Source organism: Somniosus microcephalus, chromosome 7 (genome assembly GCF_052327205.1).
Source record: "Somniosus microcephalus isolate GS21.2 chromosome 7, FLI_Smic_1.0, whole genome shotgun sequence".
Taxonomy (NCBI): domain Eukaryota; kingdom Metazoa; phylum Chordata; class Chondrichthyes; order Squaliformes; family Somniosidae; genus Somniosus; species Somniosus microcephalus.
The window spans coordinates 84251206-84278586 of NC_140993.1; the positions used below are offsets into that span (position 1 = coordinate 84251206).

At 48.3% G+C, this 27381-nt stretch overlaps 1 protein-coding gene across 1 annotated transcript in view; it reads right to left on the reverse strand.

The window, feature by feature from the left end:
• Positions 1-27381, reverse strand: part of necab1 (N-terminal EF-hand calcium binding protein 1) — a 438822-nt gene that overhangs the window by 184700 nt on the left and 226741 nt on the right. The gene's annotated exons all lie outside the window — the stretch shown is intronic.

Genomic DNA, 27381 nt, shown 5'->3' on the forward strand with positions numbered 1-27381 from the left:
AGCGAGGTGCAGCCCTGCGCTGAGGCCCTCTGCCCTGTGTATCATCAGGTGGGTGAGGAGGAGGTTGGTGCTCCTGGTGCTGGTGCTGCTGTTGTGGCTGATTGTGGTGCTGCCGCGGCTGCTATTCCTCCGAATCTGACAACCAGGATGAGAGGATATAAATGGTTCCCATCCCATTGCTATAGATTTCATTTCAGGCAAGAAGCTTGCAAGCACACAGTCGAAGTGGCCTGAAATTATTCCAATCAGGTCACACTTGTCAGCTTGAACAGGCACAAGTTCAGTAGATTTGCAAAATCTTATCCCAAACCTCCAACAACAAAGTTGTGGCATTTGAATGTCAGCCATGTTATAAGGATGCTTTTAAAGTGCTCCACCAATTACTACAAATTATGTCCTCCAGCAACTCGTCTCCTTGAATCTGGCCTGTTTCTGACAAGAACCAGAGGCACGAAAATGGGAAACCACTATAAAAATAGGATTAGCGAGGCAGTTAACAACTGCCTTAACTACCTGTCCCACCGGTTCCAGTCAGGTCAGTTAGGGAGTGGCTGACCCGACACTCACGAAAATCGCATGGGGGCAGGATGGAGGCGGGTTACATAGAAGATAGGAGCAGGAGTATGCCATTCGGCCCCTCGAGCCTGCTCTGCCATTTAATGAGATCATGGCTGATCATCCAAATTCAGTACCCTGTCCCTGCTTTCTCCCCATATCCCTTGATCCCTTTAGTCTTAAGAAATATATCTAACTCCTTCTTGAATATATTTAATGAACTGGCTTCAACTGCCTTCTGTGGTAGAGAATTCCACAGGTTCACCACTCTCTGGGTGAAGAAATTCCTCCTCCTCTCAGTCCTAAATGGTTTACCCCTTATCCTTAGCCTGTGACCCCTGATTCTGGACTCTCCCACCATCGGGAACATCCTTCCTGCATCTAGTCTGTCTAGTCCTGTTAGAATTTTATAAGTTTCAATGAGATCCCCTCTCATTCTTCTGAACTCTAGCGAATATAAGCCTAATCGATCCAATCTCTCTTCATACGTCATTCCTGCCATCCCAGGTATCAGTCTGGTGAATCTTCGCTGCACTCCCTCCATGGCAAGAACATCCTTCCTCAGATAAGGTGACCAAAACTGCACACAATACTCAGGGTGTGGTCTCACCAAGGCCCTGTACAACTGCAGCAAGACATCCTTGCTCCTGTACTCGAATCCTCTCGCTATGAAGGCCAACATACCATTTGCCTTCTTAACCGCCTGCTGCACCTGCATGCTTACCTTCAGCGACTGGTGCACAAGGACACCCAGGTCTCATTGCACTTCCCCTTTTCCCAATCTATTGACGTTCAGATAATAATCTGCCTTCCTGTTTTTGCCACCAAAGTGGATAACCTCGCATTTTATCCATATTATACTGCATCTGCCCAATCACCCAACCTGTCCAAATCAAACTGGAGTTTTCTGCATCTTCCTCACAGCACACATGCCCACCCAGCTTTGTGTCGTCTGCAAACTTGGAGATATTACATCTAGTTTCCTCGTCTAGATCATTAATATATATCATGAATAGCTGGGGTCCCAGCACCGATCACTGCGGTACCCCACTAGTCACTGCCTGCCACTTGGAAAAAGACCTGTTTATTCCAACTCTTTGCTTCCTGTCTGCCAACCAATTCTCTATCCAAGTCAGTACCTTACCCCCAATCCCATGTGCTTTAACTTTGCACGCTAATCTCTTATGCAGGACCTTATCGAAAGCCTTCTGTAAGTCTAAATACACCACATCCACTGGTTCTCCCTCATCTATTCTACCAGTCATGTCCTCAAAAAATTCCAGTAGATTAGTCAAGCATGATTTACCTTTTGTAAATCCATGTTGACTTTGTCCGATCCTTTTGTTGTTTTCCAAGTGCTCTGCTATTACTTCTTTTATAATGGACTCTAGCATTTTCCCCACTACCGATGTCAGGCTTACTGGTCTATATTTCCCCGTTTTCTCTCTACCACCTTTTTAAATAGTGGGGTTACATGAGCTACCCTCCAATCCATGAGAACTGTTCCAGAGTCTATAGAATTTTGGAAGATGACCAGCAATGCATCTACTATTTCTAGGGCCACTTCCTTAAGTACCCTAGGATGTAGATTATCAGGTCTAGTCTGTCTAGTCCTGTTAAAATGGACTTATATGTATTGCCAGATGGAGGACCACCACTGCTAGGACTTGAATGGATCCAGAAGATACAATTAGATTGGCATTCCATACAGGCACTGAAGGTTGAGGCCAAAAAGGATGATGACGTCACACCTGGACGACTGTCACAAATGCTAACTGACGAAAAAGGAGTGTTCCAGGAGGGAATCGGAACACTAAAAGGCATAACAGCAATGATTAAAATAGAGGAAAATGCAAGCCCAAAGTTTCTTAAGGCCAGACCAGTGCCTTATGCGATCAGACCAGCTGTCGAAGCAGAGCTGGAAGGGTTGGAACATTCAGGAGTACTGTCCAAAGTAGACTGGAGCGAGTGGGCTACACCCATCGTTCCTGTAATGAAGAGGTCGTTGAATAATACGCCTGGGGAACCAAAGAAGGTCCGCATCTGTGGGGATTTTAAGGTGACAGTGAACCCAGTCCTTCACACGGTACAATATCCGCTTCCACGAATTGAGGATATTTTCGCCTCGCTATCTGGAGGTAAACGCTTCACCAAAATTGATCTAGCCCAGGCGTACTTGCAAATGGAGGTAGAAAAAGCCTCGAAACAATACCTCACGATCAACACTCATAAAGGTCTCTATCAATACAACCGGCTGGTGTTCGGGGTAGCATCATCTCCGGCTATTTGGCAAAGGGCGATGGATCAAGTCCTGCAAGGGATTCCAGGGACCCAGTGTTATTTGGACGACATCCTGGTCACGGGCGAAAATGACAGTGATCACCTTGCCAACTTGGAGAAGGTGCTCACCAGATTAAAGGAATATGGGCTACGAGCTAATCGCCACAAGTGCGAGTTTTTCCAGAAGCAGATCTCGTATTGTGGCCACGTCATCAATGAAGAGGGGTTACATAAGTCCCTTGATAAGATTGAGGCAGTAGTCAAGGCTCCAGCACCGGAAAATGTGTCACAACTGAGGTCGTTCCTCGGGCTGGTAAACTACTACCATAAGTTCTTACCAAATTTGTCCACGGTATTACACCCACTGAACACCCTACTGCAAACAGGGGTGCCATGGAAGTGGAATGACGAATGTAGACGAGCTTTCCAGAAGTGTAAAGAATTGATCACGTCAAAAGAGGTGTTGGCCCATTTCAACCCAGCACTACCAATTCGTTTGGCATGTGATGCATCACCCTATGGTATTGGAGCGGTGCTGTCGCACAAATTCCCAGACGGGTTGGAGAGGCCAGTAGCCTTTGCGTCTCGGTCACTAACCTCAGCCGAGCGCAACTACGCCCAGATTGACAGGGAGGCCCTCAGCCTAGTATGGGGAGTAAAAAAATTCAACCACTATCTGCATGGGCAGAAGTTCACCTTGCTGACTGACCACCAACCACTTGTCTCCATCTTTAATCCTAAGAAGGGCGTTCCAGTGATGACTGCACAACGGTTACAAAGATGGTCCCTGTTTCTAGGGGCAAATCAATATGAAATATTAAAGGCACGAAACAGCATGGAAACGCTGATGGGCTATCACGCTTGCCACTGCCTACTGTGGAGGAAGCACCAGCAGCAGACCCTATCGAGATATTTTATTTGTCAATAATTGAACGATTGCCAGTAACTAACACGGATATAGAGAAGGAGACCCGCAATGATCCGACACTGTCTCGGGTATATGATTTGACGGTGAGTGTGTAGGATTCGCAAAAATCCAGGAAAATACAGTCTACATTGTAAAACCCCTGAAATGGCCACATTTTATGAACACAAGATGGAGTTGGCAGATCACATGACTCATTTCAGAAGGACATACCACTGCAGTATCTTAAAGAAACCTGAGTCGCCACCGATTAGAAGATTCCAGAACTGACTGCAATTGATATGCAAAAATGGTTACAGTAGTAACGAAGTCAAAACAAAAGTATTTACACCTCAAGGTGTGTTAATTGCTAGCAAAACGCAAACCCATCTCTGAAATCGCAGAGCACAGATAAAACCTATTATCTGTCCCAAACTCAGAGGGACACAGGACAGATCCCATTAGTTTCATTTACAAGACATTAAAATAAAGTACCCGCTTTTGTCAAAGCAGCCTGCCCATTACTTTAACAAAAGAAAACCCCTGATTTGGCGCCAAGATAAGGGCAAGAAAACAGTATAACTGTTGGGGGAAAAAAACAAACAGTTTCATACAGGAGCCCCAAGGTCAAGGACAGTTTTAAAACCCTGGTGAGGTTCGAGGAGCACGGAGGGCCTACAAGTTCGAGCAGGAGAGCAGGTTCAGGAGCCGGTCCCATAAGGAAGGTTGGAGATCCCGGGCGATACAGGAGCACCAAGGTCAAGGACAGTTTTAAAACCCTGGTGAGGTTCGAGGAGCACGGAGGGCCTACAAGTTCGAGCAGGAGAGCAGGTTCAGGAGCCGGTCCCATAAGGAAGATTGGAGATCCCGGACGATACAGGAGCACCAAGGTCAAGGACAGTTTTAAAAAGCCTGGTGAGCATAGAGGCCCAACTCCACCTAGCTGATCTAGTTGAGGTATACTGTAGAGACGGGAGGGTTTTTAACATTAAGGGCTTTGTAATTCGGGAGTGTTATTCATCCTTCGTTGTGCCGTGCGCTTTCTCCACCCCCGTTTTATTATATCGCTGATCTAGAATTGATGTATTATGATAGTCAAAGTAACTCTTGTGTGTTAAATTTTAGTTCCCATTGAGAGGCGTGTTCATGATTTTTGTCTGCATTGTTTCTTCATTCTCTATGTTTTATTCTCCTTAAAAATAAAGATACCTTTGATTTAAAACTTACCTTGTCTCACCTGATCCATTTGTCTTCCGAGTCACAAGTTGGGCCAACACACCAAGGTGGTCTGGCAATAAGCCCAGTGTCTAGAACCGGTGAGGGGTGAGCGCTTCGGAACCGCTCACGAGCAGTGTGAAATCAAAAACCGATCTCGCACACCACAAGCTCGTTAAAACGACCCCTTACAGAATGGTGACCCAGATGGGACACTGGCTACAGAACCCTTGTGTGGTGGACAAAGACTCGGGTGAGACAGATGTTATGGAGGACAGGTTATCCTCCTACGTGTGTGGCAAAGTAAATGTAGCAAAAAAGTGGGTATATGACCTGTTAGGAGCCGAGTGTCCCCTAAAGGCAGCCGCCCAGTGGACGGCTAGTAAAGAGCACCGCAAGGGCATTGAAAAAACGGTGTGGCTTATGTGCCATAAAAAGCAGGTTCTGGTACTGGACCATGCGGTGGCCAGTAAGGAAACCAAAATTAAGCATTTGTCCCGGGAGCTGCAGGAAAAGGTTGCAGCGGAAGGGAAGGTGCTAGTAGCTCTGGAGGCCATAAGCCAAGAGAGGGCAGCGATGGTCCGGGACCATCGGGAGAAGGTAGAAAGGCTGGAGGGCAAGATAGCTGAGCTGGGGGGGAGCGCTAGGTTCAGGGTAGAACACGTAGAGTATCAGGCAAGAGAATCCAGGGAGAAAGAGAGGAGATTAAAAACAGAGATTAGCCGCCTTACAGGGGAACTGAAGGCACAGGAGGAAAAGGTAGGCGAAGTAAAAGCAGCCTTTAAGCTGGCCTGCGCTCAAGGGTTTGAGGAGACAGACCACGGCCCCTGTAGGCAGGAAATAGAAAGCCTGAATCTGGCATTGGCCAGGGCAAAGGGGATGATATGCCTCATTAGTCCCAAGGTCGGCCAGGCTGAGTTCAACGGTAACCCAAGCAGGGAAGTCCCGCAGGCAGCCCCCAGAACAAAACGGGTTAGGGAACCAGAGATTTCACAGCCACCACCCCTAGCCCCTAGTTTTCCAGAGGTCTGGGATCAGGAGGGGGTGGAGGATGAAGAATCCAAGGTAGTCCAGGGTAGCCCGAGAGAGAATCAGGGACCGGGACCGGTGTACCCCGTGACACAATGGAGGTGCGGACCACCCGGTGACGACAGGGAACCTGGGGACCTCCAGAACCAATTCCTGGTGCCACACGGTGCGCAACAATTGCGCTCCATGGTGAGCTACATCCCCAAGCTCACCATGAAGGGCGACCCTTCTCTTCACTTTAGGGAGATAGAGCAGGCGGCCTGTGTTAACGACTGCGACGAGGCAGAGAAGGCCAAGATGATGTTGTTCTCCCTGGGTAGCGATCTCCTCCAGTCGCTACCCGATGGGTGTAAGAGGGGTCAGGAAAATTATGGCAGGCTGAAGGACGAGATCCTGGAGGCCATAGGGATGAACGAGGGGAGTCCGTTCACCCGGGTGGAGAAAACAGTCCAGCTCCCCGGGGAATTCCCGCAGGCGTTCGCGGACAGGCTGTGGCCAGTCTACCAGGGTGCATGCCCGGGAATGCCGGCGCGAGCGAACCTGGACGGGGACCAGTTAGTCCACTGGCTCAGGTGCCTGATGAATAACTCCCTGCCCCGCGTTCAAACGCAGGCAATGGCCTGGTTCGACCCCCGAAACCCTCTGACCACGAAGGCGACGGTGATCCGCCAACTCACTGTCACCTTTAGAAATGGGAGGGATAGTGAGACACCCCAGCAAAACGGGAAGGTTTGTGAGGTCAGGCCTGGTGACCAGCCCCATAAAGAGTGGCGCCAGGAAGGGAGCCGTCCCAACCAAAGCCGACAAACGTGCTACGGCTGCGGGAAGGAGGGGCATTGGCGCAGGGAATGTAAGAATCCCTGGAAGGACACAAGGGAAAAGGTCCCCACAGCCCCAGCCCAAGCCCCGGCCGCACCCCCGACCTCTGCCCCAGAGAGAGAGACGGAGCCAACTGTCCCTCCAGAGCTGCTGGATGTGCTGCTGGCTTCAGTGAGGTCATTGGTCCTCACTAAGGGAAAGATAGCAGCCACCACCGGTCCAGCGGTTCCCCCAATCCCTTCCCAAAGTGGCCCTCAATGACTGGAGCCTGCGCAGCCCGTCTATCTATGTGCGCTCCAGTACGACGGATGGAAGAGACCGCTCGTGCAGATGGAGGTAGAGAAGGAAACGGGGACTTATCTGTTGGATACGAGAGCTTCATGCACCGTGATCCATACGGAGAATCCCACCACCTCACCTCAGGACGTATGGAACCCCGTTAGACAATCAGGGTTCACGGGGCGGAGCAGACGGGTGCGTTCTCCAGGCCGCTCTCGATCCGCCTGGGCACACTCCAGACAAAGTGGGCATGTGTCCTGGCGAGATGGGATGCGGAGGGAGGGAAGGGGATCCTAGGGGCCGACTTCATCGTGGGCCATGGGATCCTCGTGGACCTCAGGAACCATTGCCTTTGGGGGGCCAACACCGGAAAGGAAAGTGGAGTGGTAGTAATCCCGGGAAAGGATGGGAAGGGAACCCTGTGCACCATGAAGCCGAAAGGGAGTTACGACCTCAGTGAAATGATGGAGGGTATCCCAGAAGTATTTAGAGCCGAGGTGCAGGCTCAGTTAGGTGCGTTCGCCACGCACAAACACGACTGTGGGAGGGTTGCTAGCTTTGAGGTTAGGGTAGATGGGGATCCCATGGCCCGGCCCCAGAAGCAGTACAACTTCCCAAAGGAAGCAGAGGCTGATATGGAGGTGGCCATATCAGCGCTGGTACAGCAGGGGGTGCTGAGGCCTATAGCCACCCATGTGAACTCTCCGCTTTGGCCGGTTAAGAAACCGGACAATTCCTGGAGAGCCACGGTGGACTATCGGGTGTTGAACAGCAACATCCCCACATGTGCCCCCACAGTGGCAGCAGTGGCCGACCTCATTGGGAGTATCCCCGCATCCGCGACCACGTTCACGGTGCTGGATATTTCCAATGGGTTCTGGTCGATCCCTGTGCGGAGGGAGGACCAATATAAATTTGCCTTTACTTTCAGAGGGCAACAGTATACCTGGAATTGCTTGCCACAAGACTTCCACAATAGTCCCAGCATTTTCCACCAATGCATGGCGGACAGCCTGAAGGAGTTCAGTCAGCCCCTTCAGTTAGTACAGTACGTGGACGACCTGCCCCTGTTTACCGACACGGTCGGGGAGCACAGCCCACTGCTGGCTAAACTGTTGGAACTACTGACCAGAAGGGGGTTCAAAGTCAACCCAAAGAAAGTGCAGATCAGTCAAAAGGAAGTCAAGTTCCTGGGGCTGACCATCCGCGCCGGAGAAAGGGCCATCGATAGGGCTAGGAGGGAGGTGGTACAGGAGTTACCGGTCCCCGTCACCATAAAGGGTGTGAGGTCGTTTCTAGGGCTAACCGGGTACTGCCGAGACTTCATGGAGGACTATGCGGCCATGGCAGCCCCACTACTCCAACTCCTGCACAAGGGAGTGGAGTGGTCATGGGATGAAGGATGCCAGGCCGCGTTCGAGCTCCTAAAAATGAAGCTGCAGACCGCACCGGCCCTGGGAGCGATAGATGGGGGAAGGGAGTTCTTCCTGGAGGTGGCGGCCAGCGGGGACAGTCTGAGTGCTGTGTTGCTCCAGGAGCGACATGGCAAGCTGAGACCTGTGGTTTACTCCTCCAGGGTGCTCACCGACGTGGAGAGGAGCTACTCGGTCTGTGAGCGGCACCTCTTGGCCACACACTGGGCTGTGAAAAGATCTGCCATCTTCACAGGCACCTCCCCCATCACCCTCCTCACACACCACACGCCCACCAAGATGCTTTTGGATGGGTGGATTAAGGATGGGACAGTAAGCAGTGCCCGCATTGCGCACTGGACCCTACTCCTCTCACAAATGGATCTGCGGGTACGAGGCCTGTGCGAGCCCAGATTAGCCGCCAACCTGGCTTACCCTGGGACAGCCCATCAATGTTCCGTTGAAGGGGTATGGGAGGTTGATGTTGGTCTCTGGGCTGGGATACATCCCACCGGCCGTGAGATTTACGTGGATGCTTCCAGCACAGTATCCGCTGGAAAGCGGCTCACGGGGTTCGGAGTGTATGACCCAACGGCTGACATTGCATTGGCGATTAAACTCCCCAGTACCATGAGCACCCAGCAGGCAGAACTGTCTGCTGTGGCATATGTGGCTACCCATCCCGAAGTTTTCCCTACCCCGTACACGATTTGCTCAGACAGCATGTTTACATGCAATTTGTGTACCGAATACCTGGCCATCTGGTCCCGTTGCGGATTCACTTCCGCGGATGGGAGACCCTTGGTGGTAAAGCCCCTGCTGGAGAAGATCCTGGCAGCCGTGGGGGAGAAGGGTGAGGTCTTCATCCACAAGGTGAAGGCTCACTCCTCCACAGAACCTCGTGGTCAGGGGAACCAGCGAGCTGACGCACTGGCGAGAGAGGGTGCCTAGACCGGCATTTTCTGGGACCCCTACGGGTCCGGACCAGTGGCAGCTGTAAAAGGCAGGGATGGGATCCAGAAGAGTGTAGGGGTAGCGCTAGCCCCGGACCTCAAATCGGTCCAATCTCAGGACCCTGCCCTGAGAGGGGTATTTAACGCGGTTAGCGAGGGGAAGAAAATGGAAGGCCCGTATGGTGCAGCATCCTTGTCCATAAGAGAGGGAATGCTGTTTAAAGAAGAGCAGTGGGTGGTGCCTCAGCAGCACCGGAGGGAATTCCTTCAACTGGCCCATGAGGGACCAGGAGCAGGGCACCCCGGGCCTGAGGTCACCTGGCAGCGGGTGGAACAAGCAGGATGGTGGCCAGGACTCCGGGAGGACGTCCGGGAGTTTTGCGCGAACTGTCTTGTGTGCGCGGCAAATAACCCCGATCCTCACAGGAGGAAGGTGTCGATGGGACACGTTAGGAGGGTAGAGGGACCATGGCAGTCAATCCAAATTGACTATATCGGACCCTTACCCGCCACCCAGGGAGGCTATAAGCACTGCCTCGTTCTGGTGGACATGTTCTCTAAATGGGTTGAAGCCTTCCCCTGCCGAACAGCCACAGCATTAGGGACTGCGAGAATCTTGGTGCGGGAGGTGTTCTCGAGATGGGGACTGCCCCAGTTCGTGGAATGCGATCAGGGAAGCCAGTTTACCGGCCAAGTAATGCAGAACACCCTGATGCTGCTGGGCATTCAGGGGAAATGGCACGTAGCCTACAATCCACAGTCATCAGGGATTGTGGAGCGGATGAACCGCACCTTAAAAGAAAAAATGAGGAAAGAGATAATGGGTTCGCCCCAAAGGTGGGCAGAAGTCCTGCCTCTTGTCCTCATGGGGATCCGCTCCAGCCAGTCGAAGAGTACGGGGTAGTCTCCGCATGAGCTCATGACCGGGAGGGTCATGAGAACCCCCACCCATGTCCTGGCCCCAGTCCTAACGGAGGGGCAGCTAAGGGAGGTGAATCGGTACAAATTCGCCCGCACGCTGCTTGAACGCCTCCAAAGGATCTATGAGGGGGCCGCAGGTAACATGGGGAGGCAGCACCAGGGAAATAGGATGCTGCTCGAGCCCAGTAAAACCCATCACTGGGAGGTAGGGGATCTAGTGATGGTAAGGAACTTCGCCCGTGTGGGGAGTTTTGAGCCACTTTACATGGGTCCCTACAGCATCGTAGATCAGGCCAGCCCCATGGTGTATGCTGTGAAACTGCCCCGGCGCACAAAATGGTTTCACATCAATCAATGTAAGCTGTTTAAGCCGGAGGCAGGGAAGCAGGCAGCGGGGGCTGAAAAAGGCAGCAAAGAATTAAAAACTGCAGGGGAGCTGCAGCCGCAGGTCACACAGGCTGGACGAGCAGCCTGCGTGAGGGGAGGAGTTGTCCCGTCCACACGGGAGACTCCCCCATTGTTCTGGGACCCAGAAGGGGAGGAGCCGGAGGTCCTAGGTCCTGTCCCTGGTCACAAGGAAGCCGAGTCGGAGGACGAAGGTCCCACCCCCGACTGCGGTGAAGGGGAGGAGCCGGAGGTCTTAGGTCTTGCCCCTGAGTGCAGCATTAGAGAGGTGGCGTCTGGGGGCGGAGACTCTCAACCTGGAGTCCCAGGTAGCGGAGAGGTGCCTGCCGCTGACCCAGAGCCTAGGGAGGCGGAGCCTGCGGGAGGAAGCCCACAGCCGGCAGTCGTGGGGAAGCCATGGACTGCAGCCAGGGCCAAAACTCCAGCCAAGGGTCCGACCTACGAGGAAGCCTCATATGTGGTGACCCTTAGACGGTCAAATAGAAAACCGCAACCGAAGAAGGTTTGGTCGCCGGTTTTCCCAAGAGTAACCCCCCGGAAGAAAGCTGCGAGAAGTTTAAACGGTCCACAGCCAGCAGCCACGCGCTGCCAGGGACCAGCAGCTGAGACCGAGGTGGGAACGCAGCAGGGGGAGGCCTGCGACGGTCCCCGCAGATTATAAGCTGGCCGCCCGAAGACGGGCGGCAGATGTATATATTTATATAGTTTTGGGTAATAAGGTTTAGTTTATTGTAATTTTAGAAAATAAGTAATGTGGTCTTCTGGAAGTATGGTAGCACTTTGGAGCGGTAGAATGTGGCAAGTTTTAAGTGAGCTAGGGTCGCGGGACCCACTCACCCCGCACCCAAGCCGAGGAGCCCAGGGAGCCTTTTTTAATCTCTCCGCCAGATCATAACAAGATGATGCCAGTCGGAGGCATCATCCTCGCGGCCCTGGTGGGCCTCAACGTCGCCTGGAGAGGTGAAACGGAGGATCACCGTATCTTTGGATGCTCCGGGGAAACTGCGCGAAGCAGAGGAAGTCGCTGGGTACACCCACGAGGGCAACTGGCCCGGATGGTTGGGCTCGAACGCCACAAAATATTCAAGCGAAACTGGCTTCATATACGGGGAGGTCTATTTGTCGTGTCCTCGGATCAAGATCCAGGCCACGCGGATCAGTGTGACTGTGGGGAAACGCATTTGCCTAACCTGCAGGGGGTACGTCCCCCTGGATAGGTGGTGGTGGCTCAGGAAACTGAGCAGGGACATGGGGAACCCCAGAGGAAAGTGGGAAAGGTTAGGGAACAACACTCACCGGACTATCACAGGGACCCAGGGAGGGTTGACAGTGTGCTGGGATAAATGGTGGGAACCCGATCAGGGGATTTATGTGTGTATGTGGGGTTCAGAGAAAGTCTGCCCCGCAGGCGTTTCCATAATTTTCCACAGCCAGTGGCAAGATAACGGGAGGGGGATAGACTGGGAATCGCGCTTGGATGCATGCGCGGTCCCCTACTCCCCAATCACGGTTAATGCCACTGAGCTAGTGACCTGCCCCCGACAGCCCCTGCCCACGACCCAGACACCACGGACTGTAGCAGAGGGATGCCCCACCACCACCAAGGGACCAGGGAACGGTTTAGTATTAGTTCCCACTGACCAAATGGCCTATCAGGGGGTCCATTACGCGGTGGCCTCGGTCATCCTCAACCTGACCGAGGTGCACCTGCCGGAATGATGCCCCATAGAAACGGCAAGGCTGTATCAGGCCCTGCTGAAAGAGACCCTGCAGAAGTTTTTCGAATTTGACTTCGCGGGGGTCAATAGAACCGAATTCTATACCGAGGGCCACGAGGAATGGGAGTAATTGGGGAGGCAAAGAAGGGGCGCCGTGAACGACTGGTTCAGAAGTACGTGGCCCACTTTGGTTTCACAATTCCCCCTCTCCCAGAACATTTAACCGAACTGCTGAAAGCAGTTACTGTCTCTCAGAAGCACTTCTTTACTTTAGAGCAGAAAACCACCGACATAGGGGCAAAAATCCAAGACATAGTGGTTCCACCATGGTGGGACCTTTTTGATAATATAGAGATCCCATCATGGGTCAGACAGGCTTCCCACGTCTTAGTGGTGTGCCAGGTAGGGATCGTTCTGTACCTGGTCTGTGTCCAGTGAAGGAGGAAGGGACACGACAGGGAGTTCCCTAGTCAGCGGAATTGGCGGGGCCACTATGTCAGCATAAACGGGGACTCGCCCGTGTAGCTAAATGTTTTTATTCCATCTGTTTTTGGTGTATTATAACAAAGATTGTGTTGCGTCGGGTTATGACTCTAAGGTGAGTCTGTACATAGCATAAATGTTTCTCCGGTAGGGGATATCTACTCAACTCCGTTTTCGGGATGAGGAAAGTGCGTGTGCGAGGTACACTCCATAGTCAGGTAAACTGCGGGGAAGGTCAGTTGGCGGGCGGAACGGATTTGTGCTCACCCTAAAACATTCATGATACAAAAGATGATTTGAGATGTCCATTGTATCACAGGGGTGACTGTAGGATTCGCAAAAATCCAGGAAAATACAGTCTACATTGTAAAACCCCTGAAATGGCCACATTTTATGAACACAAGATGGAGTTGGCAGATCAGATGACTCATTTCAGAAGGACATACCACTGCAGTATCTTAAAGAAACCTGAGTCGCCACCGATTAGAAGATTCCAGAACTGACTGCAATTGATATGCAAAAATGGTTACAGTAATAACGAAGTCAAAACAAAAGTATTTACACCTCAAGGTGTGTGAATTGCTAACAAAATGCAAACCCATCTCTGAAATCGCAGAGCACAGATAAAACCTATTATCTGTACCAAACTCAGAGGGACACAGGACAGATCCCATTAGTTTCATTTACAAGACATTAAAATAAAGTACCTGCTTTTGTCAAAGCAGCCTGCCCATTATTTTAACAAAAGAAAACCCCTGATTTGGCGCCAAGATAAGGGCAAGAAAACAGTATAACTGTTGGGGGAAAAAAACAAACAGTTTCATACAGGAGCCCCAAGGCCAAGGACAGTTTTAAAACCATTGTGAGGTTCGAGGAGCACGGAGGGCCTACAAGTTCGAGCAGGAGAGCAGGTTCAGGAGCCGGTCCCATAAGGAAGATTGGAGATTCCGGACGATACAAGAGCACCAAGGTCAAGGACAGTTTTTTTTAAAACCCTGGTGAGCATAGAGGCCCAACTCCACCTAGCTGATCTAGTTGAGGTATACTGTAGAGACGGGAGGGTTTTTAATATTAAGGGCTTTGTAATTCGGGAGTGTTATTCATCCTTCGTTGTGCCGCGCGCTTTCTCCACCCCCGTTTTATTATATCGCTGATCTAGAATTGATGTATTATGATAGTCAAAGTAACTCTTGTGTGTTAAATTTTAGTTCCCATTGAGAGGCGTGTTCATGATTTTTGTCTGCATTGTTTCTTCATTCTCTATGTTTTATTCTCCTTAAAAATAAAGATACCTTTGATATAAAACTTACCTTGTCTCACCTGATCCATTTGTCTTCCGAGTCACAAGCTGGACCAACACATCAAGGTGGTCTGGCAGTAAGCCCAGTGTCTAGAACCGGTGAGGGGGGAGCGCTTCGGAACCGCTCACGAGCAGTGTGAAATCAAAAACCGATCTCGCACACCACAAGCTCGTTAAAACGACCCCTTACAAGGGGATGGCCAACACATGGCGACTCACTGTTGCCAGCATTCTCATCCAGAAGAGAACAGCTGTCAGTATGCCAGGGGACAGTGATGTGTGGATCCCGAGTGGTGATTCCACCCAAGTTAAGGGAGAGAGTGCAAAATGAGCTTCATGAAGGTCATCTGGGAGGGGTGAAAATGAAAAGCCTTGCTAGGGCTTATGTGTGGTGGCCGGGGATCGATGAACAAATCGAGGACCTAACCAAGAGCTGCTCAGGATGCCAGAAGGTCCAAAATGCACCACCACATGCCCCTCTACACCCATGGGAGTGGCCCTCCTCTCCATGGCAACGGGTGCATATTGATTTTGCTGGTCCATTCATGGACTCAATGTTCTTAATAGCAGTGGATGCTCACTCGAAATGGCCTGAGGTGATAGAAATGTCCTCAACCACTACAGAGAAAACGATTGCAGTCCTACGGACCATATTTGCCAGGAACGGCTTGCCAGAGCAGATTTGCTCTGATAATGGACCACAGTTTGTGTCCGAAGAGTTTCGAAAATTTATGAGAAGGAATGGGGTAAGGCATTACACATCCGCCCCGTATCATCCAGCCACAAATGGATTGGCTGAAAGGTTCGTACAAACCTTTAAAAAGGCGATAAAGGCCATGTGCGACGATGAAATTCCACTACAGCATAAGGTGGACAATTTCCTATTAGCCTACAGAAATGCGACACATGCAGTTACCAACCAGACCACGGCCATGATGTTCTTTAACCGAAGGTTGAGATCTCGTCTGGATTTGCTCAGACCCAATGTGCGAAGAAATGTTGAGGATAAACAATTCCAGCACATCAATGAGAAGCCGGATAAATCACCTGGACCTGATGGCTTACATCCTAGGGTCTTGAGGGAAGTGGCGGTAGGGATTGTGGATGCATTGGTAATAATTTTCCAAAACTCCCTGGACTCGGCAAACGTCCCGGCAGGCTGGAAAACTGCAAATGTAACACCCTTATTTAAAAAGGGCAGTAGACAAAAGGCTGGAAACTATAGACCGGTTAGCCTAACATCTGTGGTAGGTAAAATTTTGGAGTCCATTATTAAGGAGACAGTAACAGGGCATTTGGATAATCATAATTTAATAGGACAAAGTCAGCATGGTTTTATGAAGGGGAAGTCATGTTTGACAAATTTGCTGGAGTTCTTTGAGGAAGTAACGTATAGGGTGGATAAAGGGGAACCAGTGGACGTAGTGTATTTAGACTTCCAAAAGGCATTTGACAAGGTGCCACACAAAAGATTATTGCTTAAGATAAAAAATCACGGGATTGGGGGTAATATTCTGGCATGGATAGAGGATTGGCTATCTAACAGAAGGCCGAGAGTTGGGATAAATGGTTCATTCTCAGACTGGCAATCAGTAACTAGTGGTGTTCCGCAGGGATCAGTGCTGGGTCCCCAACTCTTTACAATCTATATTAACGATTTGGAGGAGGGGACCGAGTGTAACATATCAAAGTTTGCAGATGATACTAAGATGGGAGGGAAAGTAGTGAGTGAGGAGGACATAAAAAACCTGCAAGGGGACATAGACAGGCTAAGTAAGTGGGCAGAGATTTGGCAGATGGAATACAATACTGGAAAGTGTGAGGTTATGCACTTTGGCAGGAAAAATCGTAGAGCAAGTTATTATCTTAATGGCAAGAAACTGGAAAGTACTGAAGTACAAAGGGATCTGGGGGTCCTGGTGCACGAAACTCAAAAGGTTAGTATGCAGGTGCAGCAAGTGATTAAGAAGGCCAATGGAATGTTGGCTTTCATTGCTAGGGGGATAGAATATAAAAATAGGGAGGTATTGCTTCAGTTGTACAAGGTATTGGTGAGACCGCACCTGGAATACTGCGTACAGTTTTGGTGTCCATACTTAAGAAAGGACATACTTGCTCTCGAGTCAGTACAAAGAAGGTTCACTCGGTTAATCCCGGGGATGAGGGGATGGACATATGAGGAGAGGTTGAGTAGATTGGGACTCTACTCATTGGAGTTCAGAAGAATGAGAGGCGATCTTATTGAAACATATAAGATTGTGAAGGGGTTGGATCGGGTGGATGCGGGGAGGATGTTCCCGATGATGGGTGAAACTAGAACTAGGGGGCATAGTCTTAGAATAAGGGGCTGCTCTTTCAAAACTGAGATGAGGAGGAACTACTTCACTCAGAGGGTGGTAGGTCCATGGAATATGCTGCCCCAAAAAGCTGTAGAAGCTACATCATTACATAAATTTAAAACAGAAATAGACAGTTTCCTAGAATTAAAGGGAATTAAAGGTTACGGGGAGCGGGCAGGAATTTGGACATGAGTCTAGGTTCAGATCGGTCATGGCCCTGTGGGTAGCGGAGCGGGCCCAGGGGCCGTGTAGCCTGATCCTGCTCCTATTTCGTGTGTCTAATTCTGTTAGATTCAGGAGATGGTTCTGTGATAGTGGATTGGCGGTTGGGATCAGATCAGCCATGATCTTATTGAATGGCGTAGCAGGCTCGAGGGGCCGATTGGCCTACTCCTGCTCCTATTTCTTATGTTCTTATGTTCTTATGTTCTTATGCTCCACTCTTGACCTGGTTCACCCAGATCTAAAAAGGAAGGTGGAAAACCGACAAATCAAACAAAAGGAGAACCATGAAAGAAGGACAAAGAGCCGCAGTTTTGGAGAAGGAGATGCGGTCCTTACCAAGAATTTCAGTTATGGTCTAAAATGGATTCCTGGTGTCATAGACTCAATGACTGGTCCAGTATCATATACGGTCATGGTGGGAACTGGTCACGTAATACGCAGACATGTAGATCAGATACTGACCAGACCAGGGGAAATCGAAATGGAGGTTCCAGGGGAGATGTCGGAGGACAAGTTGGCCCCCAGTTATCCAAAAGCATCGGTGGTACCACCACCACGAACAGAGCCAATTCCTCCTGGACCCCTTCATCAAGAGGAAACCATCATAGCAGAGTCAGATACTCTGAGTACTGCTCAGGAGCAGCAGGCGGCTCTACCACAACCAAGCCGGGACTTGACTATAAGACGTTCACCAAGGACTCACAAGCTGCCAGAGAGATTGATAACGACCTGCTAGATTCGTTCAGTATGGACTATCGTTGAAGGAGTTTCCTGATGGGACTTTTTAAGAATGTTGTTAAGAAATTAATGTTCAACTTAAGAGGGGAGGGATATAGTAATCTGGGATGTAATGTTTAAGTTATCCACCAGATGGAGCCAAATATTAAGGGTTCACATTCACCAGTATTTAAGGTAATGGGCCATGTATTCAATGTCCTGGTACACCAGTTAATACGGTAATGTGGCATTGCATTATTGGTATGACTCAGAGGTTGATCCTCCATCTTGTGCTCGTGCAATAAGAATTGTGCCTGGCCTCCAGCTTGTAAGAGATATGTTCCTCTGCTACACCATGTAAATAAACAGTTGGGTTTGTTCCTAATATCTCGCTTCTCTCAGTTTCTGACCTTACCACTCGGATATCACAGTGGAGCTGTGGGTTTTAGTGTGTACGTGGAGCTGTGTGTTTTAGTGTGTACGTGGAGCTGTGTGTTTTAGTGTGTATGTGGAGCTGTGGGTTTTAGTGTGTACGTGGAGCTGTGTGTTTTAGTGTGTACGTGGAGCTGTGTGTTTTAGTGTGTACGTGGAGCTGTGTGTTTTAGTGTGTACGTGGAGCTGTGTGTTTTAGTGTGTACGTGGAGCTGTGGGTTTTAGTGTGTACGTGGAGCTGTGGGTTTTAGTGTGTAAGTGGAGCTGTGTGTTTTAGTGTGTACGTGGAGCTGTGTGTTTTAGTGTGTATGTGGAGCTGTGTGTTTTAGTGTGTACGTGGAGCTGTGTGTTTTAGTGTGTACGTGGAGCTGTGTGTTTTAGTGTGTACGTGGAGGTGCGTGTTTTAGTGTGTACGTGGAGCTGTGTGTTTTAGTGTGTACATGGAGCTGTGTGTTTTAGTGTGTACGTGGAGCTGTGTGTTTTAGTGTGTACGTGGAGGTGCGTGTTTTAGTGTGTACGTGGAGCTGTGGGTTTTAGTGTGTATGTGGAGGTGCGTGTTTTAGTGTGTACGTGGAGCTGTGTGTTTTAGTGTGTACGTGGAGCTGTGGGTTTTAGTGTGTACGTGGAGCTGTGTGTTTTAGTGTGTACGTGGAGCTGTGTGTTTTAGTGTGTACGTGGAGCTGTGTGTTTTAGTGTGTACGTGGAGCTGTGGGTTTTAGTGTGTACGTGGAGCTGTGGGTTTTAGTGTGTAAGTGGAGCTGTGTGTTTTAGTGTGTACGTGGAGCTGTGTGTTTTCGTGTGTACGTGGAGGTGCGTGTTTTAGTGTGTACGTGGAGCTGTGTGTTTTAGTGTGTACGTGGAGCTGTGTGTTTTAGTGTGTACGTGGAGGTGCGTGTTTTAGTGTGTACGTGGAGCTGTGGGTTTTAGTGTGTACGTGGAGGTGCGTGTTTTAGTGTGTACGTGGAGCTGTGTGTTTTAGTGTGTACGTGGAGCTGTGTGTTTTAGTGTGTACGTGGAGGTGCGTGTTTTAGTGTGTACGTGGAGCTGTGGGTTTTAGTGTGTACGTGGAGGTGCGTGTTTTAGTGTGTACGTGGAGCTGTGTGTTTTAGTGTGTACGTGGAGCTGTGTGTTTTAGTGTGTACGTGGAGGTGCGTGTTTTAGTGTGTACGTGGAGCTGTGTGTTTTAGTGTGTACGTGGAGGTGCGTGTTTTAGTGTGTACGTGGAGCTGTGGGTTTTAGTGTGTACGTGGAGCTGTGTGTTTTAGTGTGTACGTGGAGCTGTGTGTTTTAGTGTGTACGTGGAGCTGTGGGTTTTAGTGTGTACGTGGAGGTGCGTGTTTTAGTGTGTACGTGGAGCTGTGTGTTTTAGTGTGTACGTGGAGCTGTGTGTTTTAGTGTGTACGTGGAGCTGTGTGTTTTAGTGTGTACGTGGAGGTGCGTGTTTTAGTGTGTACGTGGAGCTGTGGGTTTTAGTGTGTACGTGGAGGTGCGTGTTTTAGTGTGTACGTGGAGCTGTGGGTTTTAGTGTGTACGTGGAGCTGTGTGTTTTAGTGTGTACGTGGAGCTGTGTGTTTTAGTGTGTACGTGGAGGTGCGTGTTTGTGTGCGCCTGTGTACTTCTTCAGCCATCTGTTTTAAATTTTTCACAACAGCTGTGCTCCCTGTCTCAGCCTTTTTACCATAGCCACTTGGGCTATTTGTACTGCTGACTATGAAAAGGGGAAGACAGGCACAACTGAATATAAATTGTTTATTAATGTAAATGTTGTGGATGGTACGCAGTAGAGAGACAGTACAGCAGAACAGCTACTGTAACACTAGGAACCAATTCACAAAAACCTTGTGGCTACTGTACAGTTGCTAAACAAAATAATGCTCCTCTTCTGTGTCATTTTAAGATCAAATCACAGGGATATACACATTTCCCAAAGTATACATAAATAGTGTCTAAAATTGCCTACTGTCAAAAATAGTGTTAAGAAATAACATTTAAATTTTGTAGAAACTTAATTGCCAAAAGCTATTTTCACAGCAGAAAGACGCTCAAGCCCTGGAGACAGTACACATAAGAGTTACACATTGATCTCTTTCCTCAGAAGACTATGAGGAAAGACTAAAGACACTTAAAATGTTCAGCCTTGACAGGAGAGCTAATCTTGTTGCTTCCATTATTGCTCCACTGGTGTAGTGGCAATTTAAGAAGCGGGTATACTGTACATCTGAGGGAAGGGCCCATGGGACATGGTTCCTCAGAAACTTGTCATTTTCTATAACTCTTGCAACTTAAGTGGTCTTTGTTTCACTGCAGCTAGGAACACAAAGTGGACAAGCTACAGACTCCACCTCGTGTTCAGAAGTATGGGCAGCCTAGCCCTGCACCCTTTCAGAAATGTGCAGGAGGGACAGGTGGGAGGGCACTCATGTGCTGTGATTGTGGGTGACAGCACCATCATCTGAGTGCTTTCCTGCCATTTTACTAGTACTGGGCACTGGCTCTGCTTGCCACTGATTTGAAATAGACCTACTGGCATCAATGAGATCAGGGAAGCCCCATGAGATGCATGTCTGCAACCCAGTCCAATCGTTTTGAGACAACACCCTCCAATCTGTCACCCCAGTTCTCAGTAGGTCGGGTATCTATAGGCCCTTAGAACATATGCCATGGTGGCCTCTGCTGCACAGTTCCTTGGAACTGTTGCATGGTCCAGAGTGGACTGCAATGCTGCGAGGCCATGCTGCACATGCGATTAGTGAACTCCACCACTCAACCTGCCACCTGAATCATAGCATCTGACACAGGCCCAGTGCCTGCACAGGTGTTTCATGCCCTGAGAGAATTATTTGAAAGCAGGACCTGTGAGATCTGGATCCCAGTGCTCTTCAGTTGAGGGGCCACATACCCCGACTATCCTAAAGCAATGTGCTTCTGATCATGTTCTACCCCAGTTCCTTCTGCTCACTCATGCTCTGTGTCCAATGTAATCCCCTCTGACTCACTCTCTAATTCCCTTGGGATGATGCCTTTGTCTTTCTTGCGAGCGAGTAATGAGTGACAGTGCATTCTTTGAAGTGCTGCCAGGGCCAGGCCTATGCTTACATTCAGGTTTTCTCTGAGCAGAAAATTTAGGCTTTGAAGTGCAAGTAAGAGATGTATCAATCTCTCTTGCTTATATAAGTTCTATATATTAAATGGATACTTAAGCATCAGTAAAATAAAATAAAATAAACATTTGTTAATGCAATCTATAGCTGGAATTTTGCTGGTCCTCAGAGTGCGGAATTGGAGGCAGGACCGCTGTCAAAATCGCAAAGATTGACAGCGGGTAGGAAACCCACTGTCAACCCACCTCCAATCAATCTTCCCAAGTGTCGGGTTCTCAATTTGCGCATGGACCCGACACCTAGCGGCGGGAAGAGGATTATAGCCACTTACCTGGCTGTTAACAGGTACTTGATACTTGTTAACAGGCTCTTTTTCAATTTTGCTGCTTCTGCCTCAGGTTCCCTGACATCCGGACACCATGCCAGGCAAGTGTGGCGTGTTGTGAGTCTGCTGTAATGTTTCTGCATTGATGACAGCTGCAGAAGTGGTGTGAAGGATCTAATGGTACACTGGCGAGTTTCAGAGGTAAGAAAATTTTGGGAAAATCATTTTTAATGCTTTTACACTTTCTGTAGGTAACAAGTTTTGAATTGGCTGTCGAGTGCCACCTCATTGGGAGAACCTCTCTCACGAGTGACAGATCGCTTCTGTAACCTCACGGCAGCTGCCATCTGTTCTAGCCTATGGAGGGAGTCACTGGAGAGCCTGGGTGCAAGAGCTCACCTTTGTACAGTCATTGTCAGTGTTTACAGCACCTCAATGCTGTCAAACACTGAGAAATGAGCTGTCAAAGAAAAATTGAGCGTGGTCCCTTTAAGAAAACTGGCAGATGACGTGTCATCAAATGACGTCATCTGACGACTTCCTCTTAATTGGCCAGCAAGCCCGCAGGGTGGGCCTAACAAGGTCAATTAGCGTAAAATCACGACCGTGGGCCGGATGCAGTTGGAGGCGGGACTGGAACTCAGAAACCAGCTGACCTGCTCCCAAGCCACATCCATTTGCAAAATCGCGGCCTATGTTTAATGATTATTCAAGCTTAAGAACTGTTACTTTTACTAATTACTAATATAAGTTTCAAATCTATAATGTTGATATGACAACCCTTAAATTACTTTTTGTAGTGCTTTAACACACAGGCTGAGCATTTGATGTCAAGAGCAATGTCCCAAAATATATAAACAGCTTTCATTAGTTTTTACACAAGTCGTTTTTTTCAACATTCATTTGACAGAATACTCTTCTAGGACAGCTGAAGGTTACTTATTCTGTGGCACTAATGCGTCACTCAAATCGTAATGCATAAAAATTTAAATGTTATTTTTCTTTCCAGTGCACAGATTGCTTTCTGTGCAGCAATCACTTGCCTTATCCTCTGGTGCAACAGATATGCACTATAACACTGAGGGATAAAGGAGAAGGACCATCAACAAACCCATCAAACAGGGAAAATGTAACCTACCAATTACTTTTCTTTACAGTAATATTGTTTCCATGTTTGACACAGAAATGTAACTGTGTGGGTGGGTATGGAAAGCAGAGCAGACCTCTTTTACAAATAAGGAGCTGAATGCTAGATATTAGTGCATGTTTATCACATTAGACATCTTCCTGAGATGCAATTAGAACCCAACACTGAATATTTAACACATGCTACCCAGTTGTAAGCAGTCAATATCTTTTACAGGCAATGTGAATTCTGACTATTCTAATTCACAGATTAGTTTGAGTTTCTTGACTGCAATCTGTTTATTTTTACGTGTCATTATTTTCACATAAGCAATTAAACAATTAAGAGTCCTTTGCTTATGAGATGGTATTCATATTTATGTGTTACTCCATTTGGCAAACCCTCAAGCAAGAGCAAAGAATTCTCTTGTAAAATTTCTGGTTCTGATTTTCTTTTATCATGATATTTCTACTTCTGAAAGTTGATAACAAGAGGAATCTGATATGGTCAGATTGTACTTACGATAACGTTTTGCTATGTTAAAAGAAATCTCTACATTGGAGTTCAATTCATTCTACCATATGACATTTGTGTAAAATAAAGTCCAAAGTTAAACCATCTTTTATTTTTAATAATTTTGCTCACAGGTCATTTAAGATTTTGCTGCTGTTCAACTGACAAAGACTTTTTCCCAAATGACTCTTGCAAAGGAGGTCTTGATGGCACACTCTCTTTTACCCCTAAATTGCATCAAGGATGAGCTAATGAGTCTGGATTTTTCTTCTTCTGCTAGAAGTAGGTCAGGTAGGGCATCCGCCCACTGGCCCAACCTCACCATGAACCCTACCCATTAACCTGGGTTGGGGTCAATTGCATATGCTGGTAGGGCTCTCAACAGGATCTCAGCTTTGCCAGGAAGCAAACTGCCGTGGTGCTATGGCGGGGCAATCATGGCAGCACTAAAAATAACGGCTGCACTCTCAAAGGGACCAGAAGCCCCCCCAAAGGTGCAGCATAACTAAGCGTTCCGTGTCTCTGAATGAGTCCTTTTAGCGACTGTGCCAGCAATTAGAGAGGATAGGAGAGGAAAAGGTCACCAAGCTGAGGTCCTCTCTTTCCTTTAATGGATTTCTTCTGCTATCGGCCACAACAGTCCTTCTACCGACTCCCTGGTAACAGTCTTGCAGTGGGTTGGTAGTATTGTTAGAAAGTCAGGGAAATCAGTTGGTGTCCCAAGCCCCACCTTTTCGACATCAAAGTTGGGCAAAAGGTATGTGGATAACATTCGTGCCAGTCGTCAAGGCGGGGTAAATTTCAAAGGCCAGATATGGGGTAAGGATTCAACACTAAGCCGCCTCGCCTCATTTTCCTCAGTGCATCACACCAGAATACCTAAAAATGGGCAGATTCCCAAAAGAAACACTTGGCCATCTTATCTGGATATGATTGGGCTGCTGGTGTTGCAGACAAGGTAACTTGTCCTGCATTAGCAATTTTAGTTTGAAGTTAGATAGTTGCATCAGAGATTGGCCTGGCCATGTCTATAATATTGCTTTATCACTGTGAGATCACAAATAGAATTTTATTTTTATTTCTGTTGATATTTCCCCATACAAATGTTGCATACACAATTAGGGAATGTTAGAGTATAATTTAATCATAGTTAATCATTTCTGCGGGCACCCATCAATATTGGTATCTCTGCTTGGGAGCTTGTCACTATGGGAAATAGCTGTTGGCTGCAGGATTTCAATGCCTGCAGCAGCTTTAAGGGCCAGGCAGCATCCTCAAGTGGGAACATGGAATAAAGCTGGCGCCAAACTTCAGAAATTATAGCAGTATCTGAAGGAAAACCTTGCTTGCCTCTCTTCTTTAAAGTGCTTTCTGTGCCAATTAAAATTCACTTTTGCAATTTGTAGCCCCAGCTATGTTGGATGCCTGTTTTATAAGGGGGATACTTAGCATCTGGTGTTGATGAGGTGGTTGTGACAGAAAACAGAATGTATGACATCAGCCCCTCATTTAACTATACCCTCCCATATTTGGGTGGGTGCTTCCAGTGACTGGTGGAAGTTATGTTGCAGAAACAATTGGAGATACGACATTATGGGATCTCAAAGGAAGCTCATGGATTTGTTAAGGGAAGGTCCTGTCTGACTAATTTGATTGCATTTTTTAAAGAGGTAACAAGGAGGGTCGATGAGGGTAATGTATTTATAGTCTACATGGATTTTAGCAAGGCTTTTGACAAGGTCCCACACGGCAGACTGGTCAGAAAAGTAAAAGCCCACGGGATCCAAGGGAAAATGGCAAGTTGGATCCAAAATTGGCTCACAGGCAGGAAGCAAAGGGTAATGGTCGACCGGTTTTTTTGTGACTGGAAGGTTGTTTCCAGTGAGGTTCTGCAGGGCTCAGTACTAGGTCCCTTGCTTTTTGTGGTATATATCAATGATTTAGACTTCATTGCAGTGGCATGATTAAGAAGATTGCAGATGATACAAAAATTGGCCGTGTAGTTGATAGTGAGGAAAAAAGCTGTAGACTGCAGGAAGATATCAATGGACTGGTCAGGTGGGCAGAAAAGTGGCAAATGCAATTCAATCTGGAGAAGTGTGAGGTAATGCATTTGGGAGGACTAACAAGGCAAGGGAATACACAATAAGTGGTAGGATACTGAGAAGTGTAGAGGAACAGTGGGACCTGCATGTCCACAGATCCCTGAAGGTAGCAGGACAGGTAGATAAAGTGGTTAAGAAGGCATACGGGATAATGTCCTTTATTAGCTGAGGCATAAAATATAAGAGCAGGGAGGTTATGCTTGAACTGTATAAAACACTAGTTAGGCCACAGCTAGAGTACTGCATACAGTTCTGGTTACCACATTGCAGGAAGGACGTGATTGCACCAGAGACGGTACAGAGGAGATTTATGAGGGTGTTGCCAGGACTAGAGGATTTTAGCTATGAGGAAAGATTGGATAGGCTAAGGATGTTTTCTCTAGAACAGAGGCGGCTGAGAGGAGACTTGATTGAGGTGTATAAAGTTATGAGGGGCCTAGATAGAGTGGACAGGAAGGGCCTATTTCTCTTAGCAGAGAGGTCAATAACCTGGGGGTACAGATTTAAAGTAACTGGTAGAAGGATTAAAGGGGAGTTGAGGAAAAATAAATTCCAGCCAGAGGGTGTTGGAGTCTGGAACTCACTGCCTGAAAGCATGGTAGAGGCAGAAACCCTCATCACCTTTAAAAGGTAATAACAACAGAAAATGCTGGAAAAACTCAGCAGGCCAGGCAACATCCGTGGAGAGAAATTAGAATCGACGTTTCGGGTCTAACCCTTTTTCAAAACTGGAAAGGAAATGAAATAGATCGAACTCAATATCGAGTTCAACAATTTCAGATCATAACCTCGGCCCCTATTACATTTTTACTTATATATATTTTTCCCACCCCTTTGTTTTGGGTTTTCCCTCCCCCCCCTTTCCTTTTTTTTCTCTCTCCCACATGGCAGCTGTCTCTCATTCTGCCAGAACATTTCACACCTAATCTGAGCCGTCTTTTGTCTCCACTGTCCTATTACCATCTCGTCTGGTTTTGAATACCTCTTAATGTCTCTTTACTTCTTTTATTCTATCGCAGCCCTGCCTTTCGATCTATTTCATTTCCTTTCCAGTTTTGAAAAAGGGTTAGGCCCGAAACGTCGATTCTAATTTCTCTCCACGGATGTTGCCTGGCCTGCTGAGTTTTCCAGCATTTTCTGTTGTTATTTCGGATTTCCAGCATCTGCAGTATTTTGCTATTGTACCTTTAAAAGGTACTTGGATATGCACTTGAAGTGCTGCAACCTACAGGGCTACGGACCAAGAGCAGGAAAGCGGGATTAGGCCAGATACCACTTTTACAGTCGGTACAGGCATGATTCTGTGATTCTATGAAGAAAGGAACATAAGAATAGGAGTAGGCCATTCAGCCCCTCGAGTCTGTTCTGCCATCAAATTAGATCATGGACCATCTGTATCTTAACTCCATCTACCCGTCTTGGTTCCATACCGCCCTCCCTCAGCTGATGAATCAGTACTCCTCCATGTTGAACACCACCTGGAAGAAGCACTGAGAGTAGCAAGGGCACAGAATGTACTCTGGGTGGGGGACTTCAATGTCCATCATCAAGAGTGGCTCGGTAGCACCACTACTGACCGAGCTGGCCAAGTCCTGAAGGACATAGCTGCCAGTCTGGGCCTGCGACAGTTGGTGAGAGAACCAACACGAGGGAAAAACCTACTTTTTTTTTTAATTCATTGATGGGATGTGGGCGTCGCTGGCTAGGCCTGCATTTAGTGCCCATCCCTAATTGACCTTGAGAAGATGGTGGTGAGCCGCCTTCTTGAACCGCTGCAGTCCATATGGTGTAGGGACACCCACAATGCTGTTAGGAAGGGAGTTCCAGGATTTTGGCCCAGCGACAGTGAAAGAACGGCGATACAGGTCCAAGTCAGGATGGTGTGTGGCTTGGAGGGGAACTTGTAGATGGTACACACTGCAGCCACAGTGCGCCGGTGGTGGAGGGAGTGAATGTTGAAGGTGGTGGATGGAGTGCCAATCAAGCGGGTTGCTTTATCCTGAATGGTGTCGAGCTTCTTGAGTGTTGTTGGAGCTGCACTCATCCAGGCAAGTGGAGCGTATTCCATCACACTCCTGACTTGTGCCTTGTAGATGGTGGAAAGGTTTTGGGGAGTCAGGAGGTGAGACACTCGCCGCAGAATTCCCAGCCTCTGGCCTGCTCTTATAGCCACAGTATTTATATGGCTGGTCCAGTTCAGTTTCTGATCAATGGTAACCCCCAGG